The sequence below is a fragment of the Acomys russatus genome, chromosome 23, assembly GCF_903995435.1.
Source record: "Acomys russatus chromosome 23, mAcoRus1.1, whole genome shotgun sequence".
NCBI lineage: Eukaryota > Metazoa > Chordata > Mammalia > Rodentia > Muridae > Acomys > Acomys russatus.
In genome coordinates, this window is record NC_067159.1 from 27,149,541 (window position 1) to 27,173,117 (window position 23,577).

A 23,577-nucleotide genomic window follows, 5' to 3' on the forward strand; every position below is an offset into this window, starting at 1 on the left:
TATATTCTCATAGGGTATCAAGTCTCTTCTTGGCTACTTGCTGTCCTTCCTCTGAGTGCCACCAGGTCTCCCCCTCCAGGGGACATGGTCAAATGTGAGGCACCAGAGTACGTGAGAAAGTCGTATCACACTCTCGTCCTAAGCGGCTATGAAGTCAGAAACAAACTTACCTCCAGATCATGCAGCAAGTGTTTCTAGTAAGCAAATTCTGTAGAACTCCACATTCAGGAGACAAAAAATTTCTGAGAGCACTCTGCTTCTGTCTTTTATTCTGGCACACTCATGAGTTTTAAGAGTAAATTAGAAGATTTGTAAATTCTCTGTGTAACCTTTTCCCTTTGCAATGACGCTTTCCTCTCCTGTGAATTATATTCATTTTTAATGAAAGAATATTTAGGTTTGCAGACTTGAAGCCATTCAAAACAAGAGTTGAACAATTTTAACACCCATTTACCTTCCCATCTAATCTTATCTAATAACATTGAACAACCAGATACATTGAGAACCAATGTATCCAAGCGTTTCCCCATGGATCTTTGGAAGCAACTGCAAAAGAATCAAGAATACCTCACTTCTGGGATCTGACAGTATGAATCCATGTATCTATAGGTATGAATGTGAGATGGGAATGGTATGTTTTCTCCAGGTGAGATAAAATAAAAGACACCAGATTGGCTCAGAGAATATTTTTTTATCAAATCAATAGTAAAATGTCGTATTTAAATTCAGGTTCTGAGATGAGAGAAAAAAGTTGGTAATCTCTCCTTGTTGTATGATGATTTTCTCTAAGACAAATCTTCATCTAGGTGCTTTGGAGGAAATTCGTTAAGACACAGGATGTTAAAAAAAATGAGGTGAATAAAGACGAAGTTCTAAGAGGAGATGGAATACTCCATCTTGCAGAAAAGCTCTTTAACCTTAGGAAGTAAATTAAGTGGAAGTTTCTGATTTCCTTGAAGACTCGGTTGTGTCACGTGGTGTTTTTCTGAAACCTGTCTTGTGAGAGGGCATGTGGCGTTTTTTTCTGGAACAAGTCTTGTGAGTGAGCATGTGAGGGTTTGCTGTGAGCAGACACATGAGAGGGTGTGTGATGGTTGGAAGGAGCACAAAGAGAACCACAGACAGTTGGATGAGGATTTTCGCATTTCTACATCATGCTGGTCTTTGCTGAACTCTGCTGGTCTTCCCTGGTCTTCGCTTTGCAGAGAGAAACATTGAAGAGAACTTCTCGTGCTATTCCAGCTGACTCTGGCCACTTCCACAGACTTGTTGGAATTCTGCGAAGCCTTGCAGTTTCTGCTGGATTATACAATGTCTTCAGATTTGTGTGCTGTTCTGGGTTGGCTATTGGACTGGACTTCTGGTATCCTGATAAGTCAGAGTGGAATTCGCCAAAGGAATGACGTCTAAACAGGTCCACAACCCATTTTTTCCTTTTAACATTCTTTCCTCCTTCCTCTGGTCAGTGAGTTAAAAGTGAGGTTGAAGTGTTTAAGAACCCTGAATAAATGTCTTCAGGAAGTTCCTGAAACTGAGCAAATATAGTACATCGCTCCCTCCTCAAGCATAAGCAAAAAGACATCCAAGACATGAAATAGACAGAAACCCATGGTCTTGTCTAGAAGAATCTCTCCTCAGTCAAGATGAACTGCCAAGAAGAGGCTCAGACCTGGAGAAAACAGAGGTGCTGAGCTGCCTAGAAAAGGCAGAGAGCAGCTGAGCTGAATGAAAGACCCAACAACCTTATCTTTCTGGAAAAGCACTCTTCATCCTCTTGAACTCATTGCAAATTGTGCAGTGAGCTTAAATTTTCCACAAGATTTTATGAGTCACCCATCCATTGATCATGGTCTTATTGGTCCGGCTATGTTTGAGTCACTTCTATCACAGATTTGTAACCACCATACAAATCTGTATGCAGTAGCAGCTATAACACTCACTGGATCACTAAGTTGGATTTTTTTTGATAGCCTTCCTTTGTTCCCTATCTGGAACAGTGTCACACAGCACTCCTCTTATCACCATTGTCTTTAATGATGGTAATTTTTATATGTAATAAATAAATAGTTACAAAAATTTTAAAACCTACAGAAAAATACAAAGTTTAAAGAATGTTTTAACATTTCTTCCCCAATTGCTTAAATTCTTCTGTCATACTTTGACAATATTTGTATTCAACTATTTAAACAATTCATTAAATATCAGAAACATATTACATGATAATTTTTATAGGATAATACACTCTTTATTAAAAATAAAGTTTATAGGATGCAGAAATTAGGTAATTTGAGATAAAAAAAAAAAAGACCTTAAAGAAAAGATGAACATCTTTCTTAGTAGCCTTGTCGTGGCCAGAGGCCAGAAATTTTGGAAGTGTTTGAGGACTCCATTCCCTAACCTGATTCCTTAATGATTTGGGAATTACTTTTCAGACACATGGCATCTTAGAGTAACAGTTAAGGGCCAACAAGAAAAAATATCTGGTCAAGAGGTTACAATATTTATGTGGGGGGTTGAAGGGGGTGCTAACATTACAGTCAGGCTGAGTCAATCACTTGATCATGGGGAAAATTTCTTAGGGGACCAGGCTCAGCTTAAGCCTTGTTAAAGAGATAGACAAGTTAATTAGTTCTTTAGTGAGATCCTGTACTATTCCATCTCCACATTCCAACAATCCAGCACAGTAAGTACCTACAAGTGAAGAAACCATGAGGCCTGCTTTTCATTTTTCAGTCTCTATCTTTCAGATGCTAGACAGAACTTAAGTATGCTTTTTCTTTTATTAAAAAATAAAAATAATTATATCATTTCATCTCTTCTTCTCCCCCCTCCAACCTTTTCAGTATCCCAAGTCACTTCCTATTAAATTCATGGCCCCACTTTTATATAATTGTATTGTTACATAATTGTATAAATGCACAAATATATGAATATAACCTGCTGAATCTATTTAGTCTTACTTTTATGTATAAGTTTTCAGGGCTGACTACTTTGTATTAGATATAAAATTAAGAGACTTATCCCTGAAAATACTATTTCTTTCACTCTCAGCACTCCTCAGTAGCCTATAGTTCTTGTTTAGAGATGGCATCCCATGAGATTTCCCCCTTTCCTGTTAATATGTCTATTGGGTATTGTTTAGCAAGACATATTACTAAAGTACCATGTGTATAGTTTCCTTGTTATTCTTAGGAGATACAAACTTATTGGAAATTTCCTAGATCTCTGACTCTTTTTACCTTCCCACCTCCTCTCCAGAGACATTCCTTGAGCCTTAGGTGCAAGTTTTATGCTATAGAATTCTCTACAAGGCTTTTACATCCTGTACCAGTTGTTCTGTACATTTTGGCCAATTGTGGCTTCTATATTAGTTTCTGTTTGCTTCAGAGACTGGATGATTTGTAGCTATAAGAATAAGCATATAAATGAATTCCAGGACAGCAAGAACTACAAGGCGAGATTCTGTATCAGAAAACAAAACATACATAAACAAACAAAACAAAGAAGCAAACAGAGAACACTAACCTTCAGCCATAGCACCCTGGTGTGGCCATTTAGACATGGCTGTACACAGCCCCAAGAACCACATCCAACACAGTCGACTTGCACACCTTCGTTTTTTTTTTTTTTTAATTAATTTATTCATGTTACATCTCAATGGTTATCCCATCCCTTGTATCCTCCCATTCTTCCCTCCCTCCCATTTTCCCATTATTCCTCTCCCCTATGACTGTTCCTGAGGGGTATTAGCTCCCCCTGTATGTGCTCATAGGGTATCAAGTCTCTTCTTGGTAACCTGCTGTCCTTCCTCTGAGAGCCACCAGGTCTCCCCCTCCAGGAGACATGGTCCAATGTGAGGCACCAGAGTACGTGAGAAAGTCATATCCCACTCTCCACTCAACTGTGGAGAATGTTCACACCTTCTTTTCAGATACTGAGTAACTGTTTTATGAGTTCCTAGTACCCATGCTTCTCCTTCAGCTCTGCCTCATCTCTAGTCAGCCATTGCATACACAAACAAAAGAGTGTCACTGGGTCACACAAGAAGACAATCTTCTCTGGGGTTGTGTTAAACACAGCCAACACTAAAACCTAATGTTCTTAGAAATTCTGTCAGAGTTCTCTCTTCAAGTGTTCTCATTTAATATTCTTGTTAATTAATTTGTTAAGTGAATATTCATTAGCACTCACTTAGCACATTATGATAGCACAAAAATAGATCAGATAGAAACTCTGGATTAGTTTCTTTCAGCACTGCACACACAGAGAATAATTAAGTGATATATTAAGAAGGCACAGGTGGGGTCAATGAAGGACACTCTAAAGAATCTTAGCTCCTGCGCATATTGTGTGCAAATTTGAAAACAAAGTTCTTTAGTATAAAGGAAAAAGCTTTATATAAGCCAATAGAACTACTTGTGGAGCCAGATACACTATTTCTGTGAATGTACCCAGAAGAATCAAAATGCATACAAGCAAGGTTGCTACAGTATTATTCACATTCGCCTGTGCTATGAAATCAGCCTAGGTGCTCACCCGCAGATGAATGTGTGGGAAGCCCTGCTAAATTCTACCATGTCAGAAATCCTGTGCATGCTGTGACCTTCCAGTTGCTGAGCTTTGCAGGAGAGGTCTTTGTGTTCCAGGCCATCCTTGGACTATTTAGCTTTGAAAGACTTAGGGAAGTCCCTAATGAGAAACACCCAGAGGGTAAAGGAATTCCTTTCAGAGAGCTACTCAGTAACAGGAAGTTCTTACAAGGAGCTCTTCAGGCTATTGTGTTCTTCTTGCTTTGAAGCTAGGGAGAGAGGGATCAGAGTAGATCCTATTGACCTTACTATATAAAGTGTTACTCAGCTGCATTAAAGAGAATCTTGATCAGAAATTTCCCGACTTAACTTGTTATTTCTCACGTCTCTGTACCCTACTTTTAATGCCCACTCCCTCTTTCAGGTGAACCCTGATTCGATTTTTCCCACCGTCTGGGACACGTCATGAGTGGACAAAGGAAGTGTGCCGAATCTGTGCAGTGAGTTTTACTCAGATATAACTAAAGATGTGATCACCTTCTTTAGAGCTGGAGCTCCTCAGGTAAGTGAAAAAAGCCATATGTAGAAAACGAAATATCCAGCCAGGTGGTGGTGGTGCATGCCTTTAATCCCAACAGAGGCAAGCATATCGCTGTGAGTTCGAGGCCAGCCTGGTCTGTAAAGCAAGTCCAGGACAGTCAAGGCTAACACGGAGAAACCCTGTCTTGAAAAAGAGAAAAAAAAAAAAAAAAAAAAAAAAAAAAAAAAAAAAAGAAAGAAAGAAAGAAAAAGAAAATGAAACATTGTATGTTCTCCCTCATATGTATAATCTAGATTGTTAAAGCTATGAAATTAGAAGAGGTCCTATTTAGGAAAAGAAAAAGGAAAGGGGGAGAAAAAAAGAGAGATAAAAAAAGGATCACAGGGTGTGAATTGTCAGTGTATTTTATATTCATGCATAGAAATATCAAAAGGAAACTTCAAATTTTGTACTTAATGTATGCAAACATAAAAATAGCTTTAAAAGTAGAATCTGTAAGAAAAAATACACTGATGTTTTTCTACAGATCACAATCGTTTCTTGTCCTTATACTGAGAATACACACTTTCCTGTAAAAATATAGTTTACTAAGTGGGAGGGAAATGTAACATGAGAGTGGTGGGACTACCCATATTTACTGCGTGACTTTGAATACAAAATAAATGCATATCACACATTATCTAATATGATGCAATATAGACATAGATCCACTAAACAATAGTTGTTTTGTAGTGTATTGTTGTATTATCCAATATACCAGGCCTTTGGGTAGTTAGTGTTGCTTGGTAGGTTTGAAATCTTGGAAGCCAATTATTTGGATACCATCTGTTTGGATAGACTGAATGTTATTCATGTATCATTTCTCTTATCTTCATCATTATACTTTGGATTCAATTGTTATGACTAGACATGTGCCTTTAACATTCATATGTATGGTTATAATGCACCTGCAAGAAATTTCTGTCCAGTTGTCTGTCAATTTTGACATGATATAGAACACTTAAATCTATCTTATAATATCTATTTGTAGAAAAAGGATATGTACCTTTCTTTCTTACATCAGTACTCCTAGAATCAACTTATAATATTTTCCCATCAGCAATAGGGTGTCATAATATATTTTTCCTTTTTAATTAAATCTTAATATATTTCAGACACTGTGTCCTTTATGCCATATTTTATTGTACATCCACTTGGACATGTGCTTTTGAAATTATTAAATTAGCTTACCACCCCAATTAGTATTTTTTGAGTTATGCTTTTCAGGAGTTTGTTTGAATCCACGTACTTCTCATAAAAATGGCTCAGCAGTGTGCCTCTGTAACAAGTAGACATGAGAAAGTCCCTGAACATTTTTCGGCCAGCTTGCCTGAACAACAAAGAGACCATGTCTTGAGCAATGTATAGGGTGAGGATAGATGCCCAAGTTTGTCATTTGATTTACATACTGTGTATTTTGGCACAAATGCACCTGTACCTGAACATAAACACCCATGCACATAACCATATCACATACTTAAAAATATAGAGTATAAGCTCATTCACATTAATGCATAAGTATTTATTATTTTGTAAGTATGTGCATATGCATGTGTCCATGTGTGTGTATAAAAGTGTGTGTGTGTGTGTTTATTTGATATATGATATATGATATATTTCACTATAGCAATGCTGACCAGGAATTACTATATCAGACTAGTCTTGAACTATAGCAGTACACTTGCCTCAGCCTCTGGAGACTGAGATCACAGGAGTGAGACATCCCTCTTGGCAATACTGTGTACATTATCATAAAACTCATCAGTGTCATGCAGGCTTATCCATTTTTTACTAAAATAAATTTCTAATAATTTTACAAATTGTCCTGATTTCTTCATTGTTTGTCCTCTTTGCTTCCGTAGTAATGAATAATACTCCTAGTATTTCTGTCTCTATTGCTAGAAACAGAGATAGAGTTATTTATAATAAATGTAGCAGAGATTATTACCACTTTTAAAAAATGCACCTTAAATCCAATGAACATTTAACATATTACTATGCCATTGTACTTTTATTAATTTTCAACTATGGACTAATTTCTGCAAAATATTAGCAGTAATCCCAAATTTGGATTGGAAGTAAACTGCAACAAATACTTGTCTCACAATAAGTAAAAAGAATGATGATTGTTAGGGTCATTAAGTTTCTGCTGAGTTACCTGAACAAAATTCATTAAATGTTTTTGTTAAGCTAATCTCTACAAAAAGACATGTAATGGTTATTCACTTTTACAGTGCCAAGTAAAGGTCAATTACCTACAGCTTTCCTTGTACTTGTTGCTTCTACCTCTATGATCACAGGTTCACCTCACAATTCCTGTTCCCAAGTTCCTTTGCCCAATTTTACATGGTGGTCAAATTCATTCAAATGCTTTTCTATAGTAGAACACAGTGACTGCTAAGGAAGTCAAGGAAACTTACCTCTGTGGAGTGTTGACATGGGAGTTCCTTAATCTATATTTCAGTGTAGTAATATTGTTTTTTCTCATTCCTTCCCCAATCCTATGTGTACACTGTGCATCCTGGTTTTCTATGCATGTGATCTGTTTCAACTATTTTAGGTGATTTGTCTCCAGTACCAATCTTAAATCCTAAGAATGAGTGTCTAACGATCATCTATTTTAGGATAATGTGAAATGGCAATAATAAGAAAGAGGATTTGTAGAGTACATACAAATAGTTTTTTTTTTTTTTTTTTTTTTTTTAACTCCATAATGATTTGGGGAAAGTATTCAGGCTGTGACTGTTTTCCAGATCTTTTTAGGAGTAATTCCAAGAATATGCATGACTTAGCTGGTCAGTATACTGGTACAATTATCCTGAAGTTCAATGATATTCATGAAAATATAAAGTTTGCTTATGAAGATTACTCATTGTTTGTAGATAAAACACCCATGTCTCCTTTAAAATGAGTTCCAATGGTTAACAGCCAGTTTTCATATAAATAAAGTTTACAAAGATTTGACCTTTCCAATTAAATATATCTTGCCTGAAAATAGCACTATTATATGAAACAAATTACTGGCAGGAGAATGAAACATGGCTGAAATTCAAGTTATCACACTTATTTAACAAAGACCTGGTATTTTCCCCAAAGACTACACTTAACTGTGAAGCTGGGAAAAGAGCATCTTCAGATTCACTGTCAGTTCTTGTATGACATGAAGTGTTTGCAAAACTTCACACATAGATCTCTTCAGTGCACCACACAATTTCAAGAAAATAATTCTAAATTTAGAAACTGAGTAATTTTTCTTCTTTTCATTTTAAAGACTGGAAAATACCATGCTTTAGAAAGCTCTATGGTAGAGTTTTGACAATCTAATATGTAAACAATCATAAAGTTCACATACATATATAACTTCTCCATTATAATTCCGTTTAAGAGTACCAATGAGGTTGCATTAATATTTGATTTTTAATAATATACTATTGATATCTTCATTTTAAGTCGTAAATTGTGTCTGGCTTTTTATTTTGTCACAATATGCATCACTATTATCTTCTTGGTTTCTTTACCTCTAAGTCTGCCAGATAAACAAAAAGTAGCTAGTAAGAAAAATGGTAATTAGATTAACTAATACAAAGAAATCCTAAAGGAACTCATTGTATGCATAAACATCACTAGAAAAAGTAGCTTTTGTTTTGATGGAAGCTTTGGAAGGCTTAGATCTGTCTAATTTGATGTCACCTTAAAGACTTGTGAAAGAAGATTTGTCTATTAGATGCTTTTTTACTGTGGTTTGAATAAGAATTACCATATAGGCTCATTTGTTTGAATACTTGGTTTTCAGTTAGTAAAACTATTTGGGAAGGATTAGGGGGTGTGACCTTATTGGAGCATTGGTGTAGGTTTGTCACTAGCTGTTACTTTAAGGTTTCAAAAACCCACATCAGGCCCAACCGCCCCCCGCCCCCGTGTGTGTGTGTGTGTGTGTGTGTGTGTGTGTGTGTGTGTGTGTGTGTCTGTCTGTATTTCTGTCTATCTCTATGTGTCTCTCTTTGTCTCTTTCTCTGTCTCTCTGTCTCTCTTTTTCTCTCTCCGTCTCTATCTCTCTGTCTGTCTCTCTGCCTCTCTCTGTCTCTGTGTCTCTCTCTGTGTCTCTGTCTCTGTCTCTCTCTCTCTCTCTCTCTCTCTCTCTCTCTCTCTCTCTCTCTCTCTCTCTGCCTACTGCCTGAGGATCAGCATGTAAAGCTCTCAGATGCTTCTCCAGTGCCATGTCTGTCTGCTTCCTGCATGATCATAGTCTACCCCTCTAAAACAGTAAGCAAGACTACTATTAAATGCTTTTTTTATAATTTGCCTAGGTCTTGTTGTCCATTCATAACAATAGAACAGTAACTAAAACATGAATTAGTACCAGGAGTGGGATATTGCTGTCATTGGCCTGATCATGCTATTGTTTGGAGAAACAAGGATTATTTTCTGGAGGTTGATTTAGAAAAGCAGTTAAACAATTTAAGTGAGGTTTAATGCACCAGCATAGTAGGAGCATGAAAGACATTAATGGTGAGAACACTATACATTATAGCTCAAGAAGCTTTGGCAGTGGGGAGGAGATATTAGGAGCTGGAATAGAGGTCATTCTTGTGATATTTTGCCAAAGATGTGGCTGCTTTTTGCTATTATCCACAAACAATCTGCCTGAGTCTAACTTGAAGGGTTTGGAATTAATGATCTTGGCAGAAGAGATTAAAGACAGCCTACTACTGACTGTTTCAGGTGGTTATTAGTAATCACTTGTATGCAGATCTACACTGAAAAGAAGAAAGCAAAGTGAAAAGAAATAGAAAATTTACAGTTTGAGAGGAAAAGAATGCCCTATTGCATCCTACTATAACTTATGTTCAAGTAAATGAGAAGTTTAAAGAAAAATATGAAGCTAAATGTGATAAATTGATAATAGAAGGCTACATCAAGTTGCTCCTGCAACCTGTTAAGGAAGAGACCTGAAGAATTCCCTCTACCTAAAAACTGTCAACAGACCAAAAATTATATAGTTTATACAAATATAAGTCTTAGAGGGGACCAGGTAGCAGTCTCAGCAAGCAGGAAAAACATCAACTGCGTTAGCCACATTTCTGGATTTAGTGTTAACAAAGATACAAAAAAGGGCTTTGGAATCTTCCCTCATGTTAAGGAAAGCCTCTGAGGAAGGGCTTACCAGGCATGTGTCAGGAGTATTCTTGCATGGACGCCAAGGGAAACTCTTGCATGAAGCTTTAAAAACAAAGTGTAGATTTTGCTGGAGACTCCAAGATATGGAGATGCCAGAGCCATAGGATATCTGCCAAGGAGAGCAGCTTGTGGAGTGTGGAAACAGCTCAAGAGAGAGAGAGAGAGAAAAGGAAGTATTTTGTAGTCAGCAAAGCTGGAAGGGAATATAATAATGAAAAATCATGTAGATTCAATAGTGAGGGAAATGAAGGAAAGAAAGAGGAACAAAAGGTTATAAATTATCTTCATAGTTAGCATGAATTTGATTATATTAACAACTGAATTTACTGAGCTAAACTAATGAGAGATAAAAAAAAAAAAAGATCAGACCTTTAAAAGTCAATAATAACCTATCTCTGGCGTGTACACATATGTGTCTAAGTAAAGCATAAAGCAGTGCTTCTGTGTGACAGGTAAGTAAGCTTTAATACAATTATTAAGTTCTATAGTGTATCTTTAAGTATTTGTGTTAGAAATCAAATAAGGCAAGTTAATACTTCAGTTGTCCAGTAGGTAGTTGTGATATTACATCACATTCAAAGTTCTGTAACTAAGATCACATCCTGCAAGTGGATGTTTCTTATACATCAGGGACAAAGAATACAACTCTACATACATTGTTTAAGATTCCAATTATATCGATTTCACAGCAGTGGGTATAACTTGATTTGATTTATATGTCTATCCATACATACCATTTAGCATTTAGTATATCAAACACAACTACACAATAAACATTGCTTGACACTCAATATTATATGAGACATACGTTTTTAGAAGCCAAAATTCACAAATTACTCAGAGTTCATGTGCTTGTACTTTGAGAAAATATGCCTTAAAAGTCACCAGTGACAAAGCCTCATACACTTGGACAAATCAGGTCAAAATTTACTTGGAGAAGTTAAGGCAAGAAAAAATATTTTCATTAAAAGCATATACACAGTATCAGGTATTTTGGATTTCCCGATAAATAGAATCTATAGAGGAAAGGATGTGGCATAGATGGTTGTGTAGGACACATGAACATAGAGAGTTGTGTAGTACACATGAACACACTATTTTAAGAGATTGTCTAATGGTAGTATGGGGGTAATAATTCTCACGTTTCTGTTCAATAAGGTGGATATAGAGGATGCACAATTATAAAACAGAGAATAGATGATTGAATGAGCTTTTATTTGAGTAAAAGCACAGAAATATGCCTTTTTATGTCCTCTCAAATATTCTCTATAATATTTTCCAGTTAAATAAGTTCCACTGTGTGAAGATTAAATGTGTAATGCCTTTTATCTATGTCTTAATACAATTAAATTGTTCTTCCTTAATTAACAAACTTTCAAAAACTTCAATTTACTTATCCATGACAACATTAAAAGATATAATATTTAATCTGATTCTATTACATAAGAATTTAAGTTTTCTTAACTTGGTAATTTTTGTCCCTTTTACAAAGGAAACATTAATACTTAATGGAACACATTTTTAGTTACATAAGGCAAGAAATATGTTTAGCATCATGAAGAGACAAGTATCACAATGGTTGCTATTTTCTATTGTAGGCTATAATAGGGAAGATATGTTCATGTATCAGTCAAAGAAAAATCAGGAGATGGGGCTGGAGATGTGGATCAGTGGCTAAAACCACATGTCTTAAACACTGGAGGACACTGAATGTAACTCTTGAACTATACATCTCATGATCAAGTTTCTACTTATATGGTTTGATATATCAGTGGACACATCTTTTTTATTTAATTAATTTATTCAGATTATAACTCAGTTGCAATACCATCACTTGTATCCTCCTGTTTCTCCCTCCCTCCCACTTTCACCCTATTCCTCTCCCCTAGGTCTAAGACTAAGGGGAACTCCTCCCGAACTATATGGTCATAGGCTATCAAGTCTCATCTTGGTAACCTGCTTATTCTTTCTTTGAGTGCCATCAGACCTCCCCACCAAGAGGAGGTGGTCAAATATGGGGCACCAGAGTTCATGTCATCTTAAGTATACTGTTTGCTTCCCACACCCATGTCAGGAGGTTCACAAACACCTGCAGCTAAACCTTCAGGAAATTGGATAGTATCTTTTCACCTGCGTTGGTACCTGCACACAGATGGCAAATGATCACATAGACATATAAAGAAAAATAACAAAATAAATTATCAAAAAAGAAAAGTTAGTGACAAAACTCATGCAGACTTTATATGAGAGGACAATATTTGTCTTATTCTATAGCACCACTGTAGAATGTCTATAGTTTAGAACAAACTATGGCATATTTGATAACAAATAAGAACAAATTCATTCATCAACAAAGAGGCATTCAAGATTTTTAAGTATATTGAGCTTCTAATTGCCCATATTCAATCATTACACACTGCATATAGTGTATTGAGCCATCTTTCTGCATCCCATAATACTATTACAGTATGTTAATTAAGACATAATTAGGAGGTTGGAGGTATAGCTCAGTGATTAACACATTTTCTACTCTTCTAAGGGATCAGATTTCATTTTCCAACACCTATATTGGCTTACAATCAACTCTAAATCCAACTGTAGAGGATCCAATGTCTTCTTCAGAATCCATAGGCAGTCCATATGCACATGTATGAATGTACATTCACACAAGCATATAATTTTTTAAATTAACAATGATAGTAAAAATATATTTAGGAAAAACAGCAGAAATATGATCTCACATCCTTAAGAATAAAATTACAAATCAATTTACTAACAAGGAACATTGTCTGGGTCCTCTCTTCTGCCTCTCATCTAATAGTCTCCAGAATTCTTTGCTGCTACTGGGCTTGCAGCTGCATCTCTGCCACATCTGTCTTCATTATCACAGAGTGCTCGCTTCACACAAGTGTCTGTTAGCACACTATTATCTCTGTGTAATGACACTAGTCGCAGTACATTATAGTCCCACTCTTCTCCAGTATGACCTCATCTTCACCCATGACATCTGCAGTGACTCTACTTCTCAATAAAGTCTTGTTATGAGGTAATGGGAGTTCGAGTTTCAACATATTTTTTTTCTTTGTGGGAAATACTTTAGTCCTTAACATATATTCTACCACTTTATGCTATCAAAGACTTAGTTTTATTGTCATTATTTGATGATATAAGATATCTGAAGTGTCATATTTTACTCTTCTATTCTGTAATTCAAAGAATTTAGTGAACTTCCAATTTATAATCGGAAGAGATGATGTTTGAAACTCATTTTCTAATCACAAAGTCAGTGAGGAAATTCTTGAGGAAAATAGCTAAGTAACATGCAAGACATGCTTAGATCACTGCCACTACTACTGGGAAGGCAAAGAAGCAATTAATTATTTCTGACTTCAGTGATCATGAAAGACTTAATACAGGATAATACAATTAAGTTCAACCTCTTGGGTGGGTTACAAGTTAAAAGGGGAGGGGCGATGTATAAAGCCAAGGAGGGCTTTAGTAACTTATGAAAGGATCACAGAATTTTGGCCAGTTTTCTCTTTTAGTTTAAGCAACAAGTCCCATAAAACTTTATTCAATATCACTTAAACAAAAAAGCAAGTGCAGTGGGTCACATAATTCAAAGTCCAGAAATAGCATAAAAATCACAGGCAGCACAGTACGTGCACTTCAATTCTGTGGATTCACATGAATTCCCTCTAGTTCTGCCTTCTTCCTTTAGGCTTTTGTCTAACTAAAATGGATAATAGTCTTTTCTCTGTACACCTACATTTCTAAAGAAAGAGGTAACACCCCTTCCTGGCATTTCAAGAAAGATTCTCAAGACACATTCATTGTATCTGTCTTCTCTTGATCCACTGACTATCTGCCATAGCTGGAGAATAAATGTGAAAATACAGAAAGGTGCATGGAACATGTTCAATGTTACACAGCTGCTATGCTGTCCATGACTTAGTGTTCTAGAGAAAACAAGAGAAGTACACAGTAACTCCATCAACATCTAGCAAGTGCTCCTCTTAGGGCATCGAAAAAACTGACTAGGGGTCAGCAAGATGGTTTTGTAAGCAGAATCCCGATGACCTGTGTTCAGTTTCCATAGCCCCTAGTGGAAAGAAAGAGTCCATTCCCCAAAGTTATCCTTTGATGCCCACATGCATGCCAATGCACACATGTTCCACACTCACACACATATATTTAACACACACATACATATAATAAAAAATGAGTTTGTGAAGACTGGTTAGAAGGTAGAGCAGAGTCACTGTCACCATTTCTCACCAGTCATCAGTTATATAAAATATCTATTATTATGCCTGCTATGATCATCTCATCATGGAAAGTCTACATGCAGGTTTTTATGGTCAACCCACCTCTCTTCCTTCAGACTCCAGATGCTCCATGATATGGGGGAAATTTTGAAATCAGATTTGTACAGGAAATATGTATTGAAAACAATGTCTCAATCCAGTGTGTGTGTGTGTGTGTGTGTGTGTGTGTGTGTGTGTGTGTGTGTGTGTGTGTGTGTGTGTGTGTGTGTGTGTGTGTGTAGCTTTGGAGATTTTTGTAAGATTCTGGATGTGCATAAGCTCTTTGAGATAAGTTAGGTATATATTATTACAAATGTAATTATATATATACACACCTATGGTGTTTGTGTGAATGACATGCTGCATGAAAAGGTCTGAGTTGAATCTCTCATTGTTATATATAAATATAATTTTCAACTTTTTTTGTAAAAGTAAAGACCATTATAACTTCAAGTAAATATTTTCAGGTAATATCTGTTATTTCTTTCTTGTTCTGTCTGCCATTTCTTTTTTACAGAAAAATTCCAACATGGTTCTTACAAAAGAGCAAAATGATTTTTTGAATCAATATGTCATCAGCTATTTAACAATCCAACACTGCAGCCCCTCCCACTTAACAACACAATTTTCTCATTGCCTTTAGTGTTTGGTACTTCATTATGGAAATATCCAATATAAAGTTTTTGTTGATTGATTCACTTCTCTATTCATTCAAATGACAGATTTGCATCATAGTATGAATGTGAGCATTGATTTTCTAAATATTTATGAGTACATAAACAGTTTAGTAGAAGTCTCTTTCTCTCAGGTTTCACTCTCTAACAAAAGAATATTTAGGAGGAAAGAAAACTTCCCATTGAAACTTCAGTAATTTTGCCCTAACAATTAGTTCTCATTTGAAAATGTATCAGGGTTAAAATTTGAAAAACTCAGGATTTCCCTGACACATGTGTCCTGTGTCATGATTAAATGTAGATGCAATTTAAATAGGTTGACAATTAATAAGCACTTTGTTTCTTTTGGTTTTATTTTGTCTGAGCTTCTATAAATAGAAATGTATTAAAATTTAGTAGAGAGGCAGGAGAGATGACCCGTGTTCAGTGTGTTTACTGCTCTTTCAGAGGACCCAAGTTTGGTTCCCAAAATCTATAGCAGCAGAAGGTTTAAAACTCCTTATAACTCCAGTTCCATAAGTATGATGCCTCTGGCCTCCTTGCATATCTTCACATCACCAGACACAAGTATAAAAATGTATAAAAAGAAAAATCAACAAAAATCTTTAGAACATATAATAATTAGTTCTAAGAGAGAAGTCTATTGCCCTATATGTCTACATTAAAAAAAAAGAACAAAACAAAAAACAAAAACAAAAAAAGAATACAAATAAATGATGCAACTCAAAAATAAATATCAAATCTAAACCCAATATATAGCAAGAAATAATTTAAAAATAAAATAAAAATTAATGAATTAGAAGCAAACAAACAAATTTAGAACAAAAATCAGTGACCCCAAGAACTAGTTCTTTGAAGAAAAAAAAAAAAATCTCCTTGGTCGAACAAGCCCAAAGAAAGAATGATATAATCCAAATTAACAGAACTAGAAGATCATGGAAACATCACAACTGACACCAAAGAAATGCAAAATATTACAAGGGAATACTTTAGAAATCTGTATCCTTTTAAGTTGGAAACTCTAAAAGAAATGAATTTCTTCATCAATCCTAACTACCAAACTTAAACCAAGAAGAGGCCAACAACCTAAATAGAACTACAACAAAGAAATATATTGAAACAGTAATAAAAACATTTTAAATGAAAATATTCAGGCCCAGATAGAGTCAGTCAAATTCTACTGAACTTTGATAAAAAATAACTATAGTTGGGCAATTCCAGCACTCGTGAGGCCGAGGCAGATGGATCTCTGTGAGTTAGGCCAGCCTGGTCTACAGAATGAGTCCAGGACAACTAGAGCTCTGTTATACAAAGGAAATCCGTCTTGAAAAAAAAAACCTAAGTAGAATAAATAAATAAATAAATAAATAAATAAACAAACAAATAAATAAATAAATAAATAGCAATCCTTCTTGAACTCTCTTTTGAACAAAGAAAATAAACAAAAGACTCCTCCCAAACTCTAATATACAAAACAGGGAAAGCCGCTACAAAAAACATTTTATATCCAATTCAGCGCATCTAGCTCCCAACTTCAATGCTACTTTAGAGCCCTTTGAACTTCCTCAAATACTAATTTCTAGAGGGAAGAATATTACTTTTAAGGAACTGATTGATGGCAGAGAAGATAGGCACATGTATAAAGTGCTTACTGCCCAGTGATGGCAACCTAAATTTGATTCCAAGAACCCGGGGGTGGTGACGTCATAGTAATCTCAGTGCAGAGGAAGGTAGAGACAGGAGGATCCCTGTAGTCTTCAGACAAACCATCCAGCCAATGGGTGAACTCCAGAACACAGAGAAGCCTTGCCTCAATGGTAAGCAACATTCCTCAGTGTAGCTCCCTAGCTTGTCTTCTGGCCTATGTACACCTGTATTATAATATACACTTAAAATAATTTGATGGAGATGCCGATTGCGTAGTACAAGATGCCTTCTTTTAAGTGAAATGCATCAGACGAGGAAGACAAATGCTGGAGTGTGAGGGGGCATGTAACATGTCCTGTAACTGTTACATGTTACATGTCATGTAACAGTGAGTGAGCATTTAGGCTCAGACATGGGGTCTTTGGGGAAATGATGGTGAAAAGATAACAAGTCTTCAATTTGACTGATAACAAGATACAGCAAGGTAACCACAATTGTTAATGCACTGTGTTCTTGAAATTTGCTGGAATCCTTCCTCCTGCAGCAGATGGGTACAAACACAGAGACCCCACAGCCAGATATTACACAGAGAGTGAGACACTTTGGGATACTCAGCCTTAAAAGGGATGTCTCCACACAGCCCACAGAATCTACAAAGCAGGCCTCGTGGGGCTTCACGGAGACTGAAGCGGCAGTCACGGAGCCGGCCTGAGGCTGTGCTAAGTTCCCTGCATATATCTTATGGTTGTGTAGTTTGACATTCTTGTGGAACTTGTAAAAGTGGGAATGGGAGTAGCTCTGGCTTTTACTGGCTGCTTTGGGGACCCTTATCCTCCTCCTGGGCTGCCTCATCAAGCCTCAGTGTGTGAGGTTTTGGCCTAGACTTAGGGCAACTTGTTTTGCCCTGTTCAGCTGTACATCGCTGTGCTACCTTCTCTAATTTCTGTAGAAAAATGGATAAAAAGTGGATTTAGGGGAGAGTTTACGTGGGACAGGGAGTGGAAAGAATGCACGGAAGGGAAACTGTGGTCGGTTGTATTGAAAAAATATTAAATTAAAAATGCTTTGAAGAAAGGATGTCTCCATCAAATCCCTCCCATCAGGGCTCAGGGAATCCTCCAGAAGAGATAGAAAGAGCATAGGAGCCAGAGGGGATGAAGGACACTGGAAAAGCAAGGGCCCCTAAATAATAATTCAGAGACTGGGAGAGAATGCACAGGGCCTCCCTGGTCTTCAGGTATACATTATAGCTTCCAGTTTTGTGTTTTTCTGAAATTCCTAAGTGTGCAAACAGTGGGTCACTGTCTATTTCTTATACCTTTTCTTGTGTTTTTTTTTTTGTTGTTGTTGTTGTTCAGTTTGTTTGCTTTGTCCTACATACTAGTTTTAGTTTATATTTTATTTTATTTGATTATTATCACTTAGAAGCATATTTGTTTTGTAATGGGAGACAGAAAGGGGGTGGATCTGATGAAGAAGGAGGCGGGGAGAAACCGGAAGGTGTAAAAGTAAGGGGAGACAATAATCAGGATATACTATGTGAGAAAGAATTATATTTTCAATAAAAATACAATTTCTAGGCTTACTACTACAAAAAGTTATAAAGCACTGTAAACATTAACCAACTCCACTTAGGAATGCTACAATGTTCAGACATGAAAAAACATGATGTATACAAAAAACTCACATAAATAATTGTCAATTCATATAGATTTAAAATTGTTAAAGTTGCAAAACTCAAGAATTATTTGCATGGGGGAAGAATTTTCTATGCCCCATGAGATATTTGAAAGGTTTACAACACTAGGTGACTAGAATGTTATTCAAGTTCCTATTTCATTAACAAATGCCTGAGATAAAACAACCAAGATGATGGTTTTAATAGAAAACTATTGACAACCAAGATGATGGTTTTAGTAGAAAACTATTGATATAACTAAATCATTCAGCATTTAAAATCAAACGTGTTAGAGGAAAGAAGTAAAAAACAAAACAAAACAAAACAAACAAACAAAAAAACCCTAGTACATGCTAGAAAAGTTTCCAGTCAATATATTCACATCACAGAGAAGATGTGCTTTATGGTTCCTGTGATCAGAACAAACAGTTAGCATATGTAAGGTTGTTTAGTAATAAATGGAGTGCTCAGACCCTGGCCTTTAGGTGTGAATGTGGATCTTGGCTCCCATTCGCTCAGTCTTAACTCCCCCCTTCATGCATCTTTGTCTCCATCCCAATCTAAAGCCTCTTTTCCTGGTTCAGGCAATCCCTCATCCTTTCCATTTACAGCAAGGCTAGTATGAGTTCTGTGTGCTGCTGCATAGGGATGAAAAGTTTGACACATCTCACTCTACGATCAAATTTTCTTACCCCATGGTAAATTTGAATTGTAATACTTCCTAAAATTCCTAATAAATACACATTGTCAAAATTCTAAATCTATTTTTCCTTATTCTTGTAGGCTTGAAGGAATTTGAAAGCAGCAGTTAAAACTTCCCAATGTGAACACACCTATTCCTTCCTGTGTTTTATACTATTATCCCAGAAATGTGGTTTTTATGTGTATAATCTCTTTGAATGCTTAATATTTTATTATCAGACTCTTTCTGATTATGTTTCTTCCTTTATTAAAGAGCTCTCAATTTACACCATTTTAACTGATGTCAGCTATCTCAACATTCACATAGCTTTCCCTTTGTTACCATGCAGAAACTACCAAATGTGGGATCCTTTTTTTTTTTTTTTTACACAAAAGATCATGTCCTACCTCTAAAATATTGCATAATATTTTCTTCATTCCATACTCTATCAAATTTTCTTTCTCAATAGGATCTTCCCATATGTTTACAAAAGAGTTAGTATCAGTTGAATTTCAAAATAATAAAACTTTGGATGCACATACTTCCATTAACATTCCACATTTATTTCCTTAATAAAAGGATGTTATCAAAAGTGTTATCTGGTACTGGAGAAATTGCTCAGTGGGTAAAGCATTTGCCAAGCAAGCATAAAGAACTGAGTTCAGATCACTGGCATACACAGAGGAGTCAGTATCTCTGGTACACATCTGCAATCTTAAGCTGAGACAGAAACAGGTAGATCTCTGGGGTGAACTATCTAGTCTATTTAGCCAAGTCAGTGAGTTCACTGAGAGACCATGTGTGAAAAAATAATGTGCAGAGAACTCAGAAAGCAAACCTCAGTCCTCCACACGCATATAAATGCATGTACAGCTTCAGTCACATGTGCATGTGCTCAGCTCATATTCACAGGAAAACATATATACTCCATACACACACACACACACACACACACACACACACACACAAGCATGCATGCATGCACATGCACAAGCACACGCATGATGCAAAAACTCACACACACTATATTATCTCTTCCCAGTGTCTCAGTTATATCTCTATTTTTCTTTGAAATTGAAAATGAGATTCTATTTAGTATTACAAAGAAAAATTTTATATTTAATGTTACATATGAAGTATGATCTTCCCTCAGTCTTTTTTGATTGATCCAATAGAACTCTCTGCATGGTTAATCTTTCTCTTTTTTGAAGCACCCGGAAACCACACTCCTGACTTAATCTTGATTTACTGGCTGCTCTTGATTTCCTCTTTTGATTCTTCAGTTTTTTCCTCATTGGACCAGTGAAGCCATTTAAACTTTAGCCCTTGAATAGCCTTTTCCCTGCAGATATCCTCATGAACACTTATTTCATTCGCTTTCTTGATTTATACACTATGTCTTAAGCGATTATAGACTCAACTCCCTAGAACTTTTATCATGTGTCTAGATGACCATGTTCAAGAGCCACTTGGAAATCCTGGTTGTGAATCTCATGGGCATCTGAAGTTGCTGTGACAATCATTCTCATTGTCTCAAATCCAGAAGACTTTTCCCATGTAATTTCTGTCCACTCTTTTACAGTGATGCCAATTGAAAGCCTTGAGTTATCCTTGATATGTTTGTCTTATACCAAGTGCAACCAACAGAATAAAATCAGATTCAAAACAATTTACTCCACCTTTGTCAGCTAAAGGCACATGACTGTGTAATCATCCTTTCTTCTTTATCACAGAATCTAGTTAACAAACAAGCAAACATTTTGAAACACTAATATGGACTCTACATGTGGAGAGGATGGAGCATATTTAAAATGCATAAAATACTATATATCTTCTGACTATTCAAGCATGTGATGAAAAGTATTCATGTCTATCCAAAACTTGAGTGAACAATGGACAACATTTCCAAACTATTTTAGTTGGAGCATGAGCATAAATGTATTTATAATCAGAGCTCTACAGCATCATTTCATATTATTAACAGACTAGTTTATGAATGCTGACGTCAGAGAGTAACTCTCCTACAACATGACCAGGCAATTCACTGATAGGACAAACATGATCTTATGATTTATGTGCTATGAGAGAATCTTGCTTTCACAGGACCGTAGTCTTGAGGAGAAGCTGAAGTTTAGATATTTTTTAGTATTTGAAACCTTTCAAGACCGAAATCATGTAGTGTGGGAATTGACACTGAGTATCAAGTAGAATCATCTGGATTTGTTAAAATAAAATTAGGGTAAACATTTTAAAATGGGTTGCACAGAATTCAGGGAAGTAGAAGTCAGTTAACATTGACTATTGACTATTGACAAGTCTCTCCTTTTGATGTTCATTTAAATGACTATTACGGGAAATCCCTAAACAAATAATAAAGTCATTTGCCACTTTTATATTATCCAATAAAAACTTCCTAGGATATTAAGTGTAATTACTGCTTTGTAGATAGTAAGTTGTGCATGCAGAATGTTTTATGTGTTTATAAAATGTTTCCAAACATGTTAAGATGCAAGAGGCAGTTGGTTGCAAGAAGCAGGCAGAACTCAACATTGTCTGAACTGATTAGGATTATATGGCCCAACAATATCCTATTTTCATTCAGAATGCATTGCATGATGTCTAGTACTGACTACAATTGGATAAGCATGGCTGTGTTATAAGTGCAGGTTTAGGTTACTGTAGTAGGAAAAAAACCTGCTATTAGTATTCCTAGGGATGATCAGAGTGAATGGCCACTGAAACCATGCAAGGCCACTAGAAAAAAAGGACAGGAACTGTGCTCTGATAGCAGAATGTTACAGACTGTAATTTGATGGAGACTAAGCCTGTCTATGTCCCATACCTTGGTCAAAGAATCAGTTTTTGTCTACAGTACTAAACATTAACAAGCATGTGCACATCTTAAAAACTCCAATTTTTCATGTACATCTGAGAACATACGACTTTCATAAGTTGTGGCACTAAAAAGTTCTATTTGGGGGTTATTTTTAAAGTTAAGCTTCCTAGTGGAGTTAAAATTCACATATCTATCATGTGCATTCTAGCAAACATTTTTTAAAAACTTCTTAATGTTTATAAAGAATATGGAAAGATCATAATCACCAACACATATATTCAGAGAGAATTTATGCATCTTGGATTGAACATGGGTCACTCCTGGTGTTCCACCAGCATTCTACTTCTGAGCTATATTCCTAGTCATTTCTTTTTCTTTATTTTAAAATACCACCTCAATGAGTTGCCAAGGGTAGGCCTGAATTTACTGTGAAGCCCAAGAAAGCCTTGAATTTGTAATATGCTCCCTCAAGTATCCAGACAACCTTTTTGTTTGTTTGTTTATTCACTTTTCATCCCTGTTGTAGCCTCCTCCCTCTCTCCTCCAGGTCCCACCCTCCCTCTGTCATCCCTACTCCCAGCTCCCCTAGTCCTCAGAAAGAAGGTGCCCTCCTCTCTATCATCTGACCTCAGCTTACCAAGTTTCAGCTAGACTGCCTGCATCCTCTTCCTCTGTGGCCTGGCAAGACCTCCCCACAAGGGGAAGTGATCAATCAGTGGGCACTAGGTCTACATCAGAGGTAGCCCCTATGGCCCGTAGGATAAAGAATTTGTGGTACATTTACACAATAGAACAATACTCAGCTACTAAAAACAAGAAAATGTTGAAATTTGAAGGCAAATCGATGGAACAAAAAACAATCATTCTGAGTGTGATAACCAGACCCAGAAGTCACTCAGGGTATATACTCACTTATAAGTGGATATTAGCCACATAATACCGGATAACTACACTGCAATACACAGACCTAAAGTAGATAAATAACAAGGAGGAATCTAGGAAGAATGCTTAATTCTCACTCAGAAGGACAAATAGAATAGACACCACGAACTGCTTGAAGATAGGAAAAGGACAGGAGCCTACCATAGAGGTCTTCTGAAAGACTCCACTCATCTGAGGATTGAAGCAGATGCTGAGACTCACAGTCAGATTTTGGAGTGGAGCACTGGGAATCTTATGGAAGAGTTTGGGAATAGAAGAACCTGGAGGGGACAGGAGCTCCACAATGGACCCAACAAATCCAAGCAGGAATGGGAGTTGCAGCAGAGATCAATGCACCAGCCAAGGACCAAACATGATGAGGACCTAGCCTCCCTGCTTAGACATAATCCACAGGCAGCACAGTCTCCTTGTTGGTCCCAGGCAGCTTTTATTGTAGTCACAAATAGGCCTTGCTTTATTCAGAGATTTCAACCAACCCCTTGTACTAGCCTTTATGTTTCAAATGTGCTTATGAAGAGTAAAGG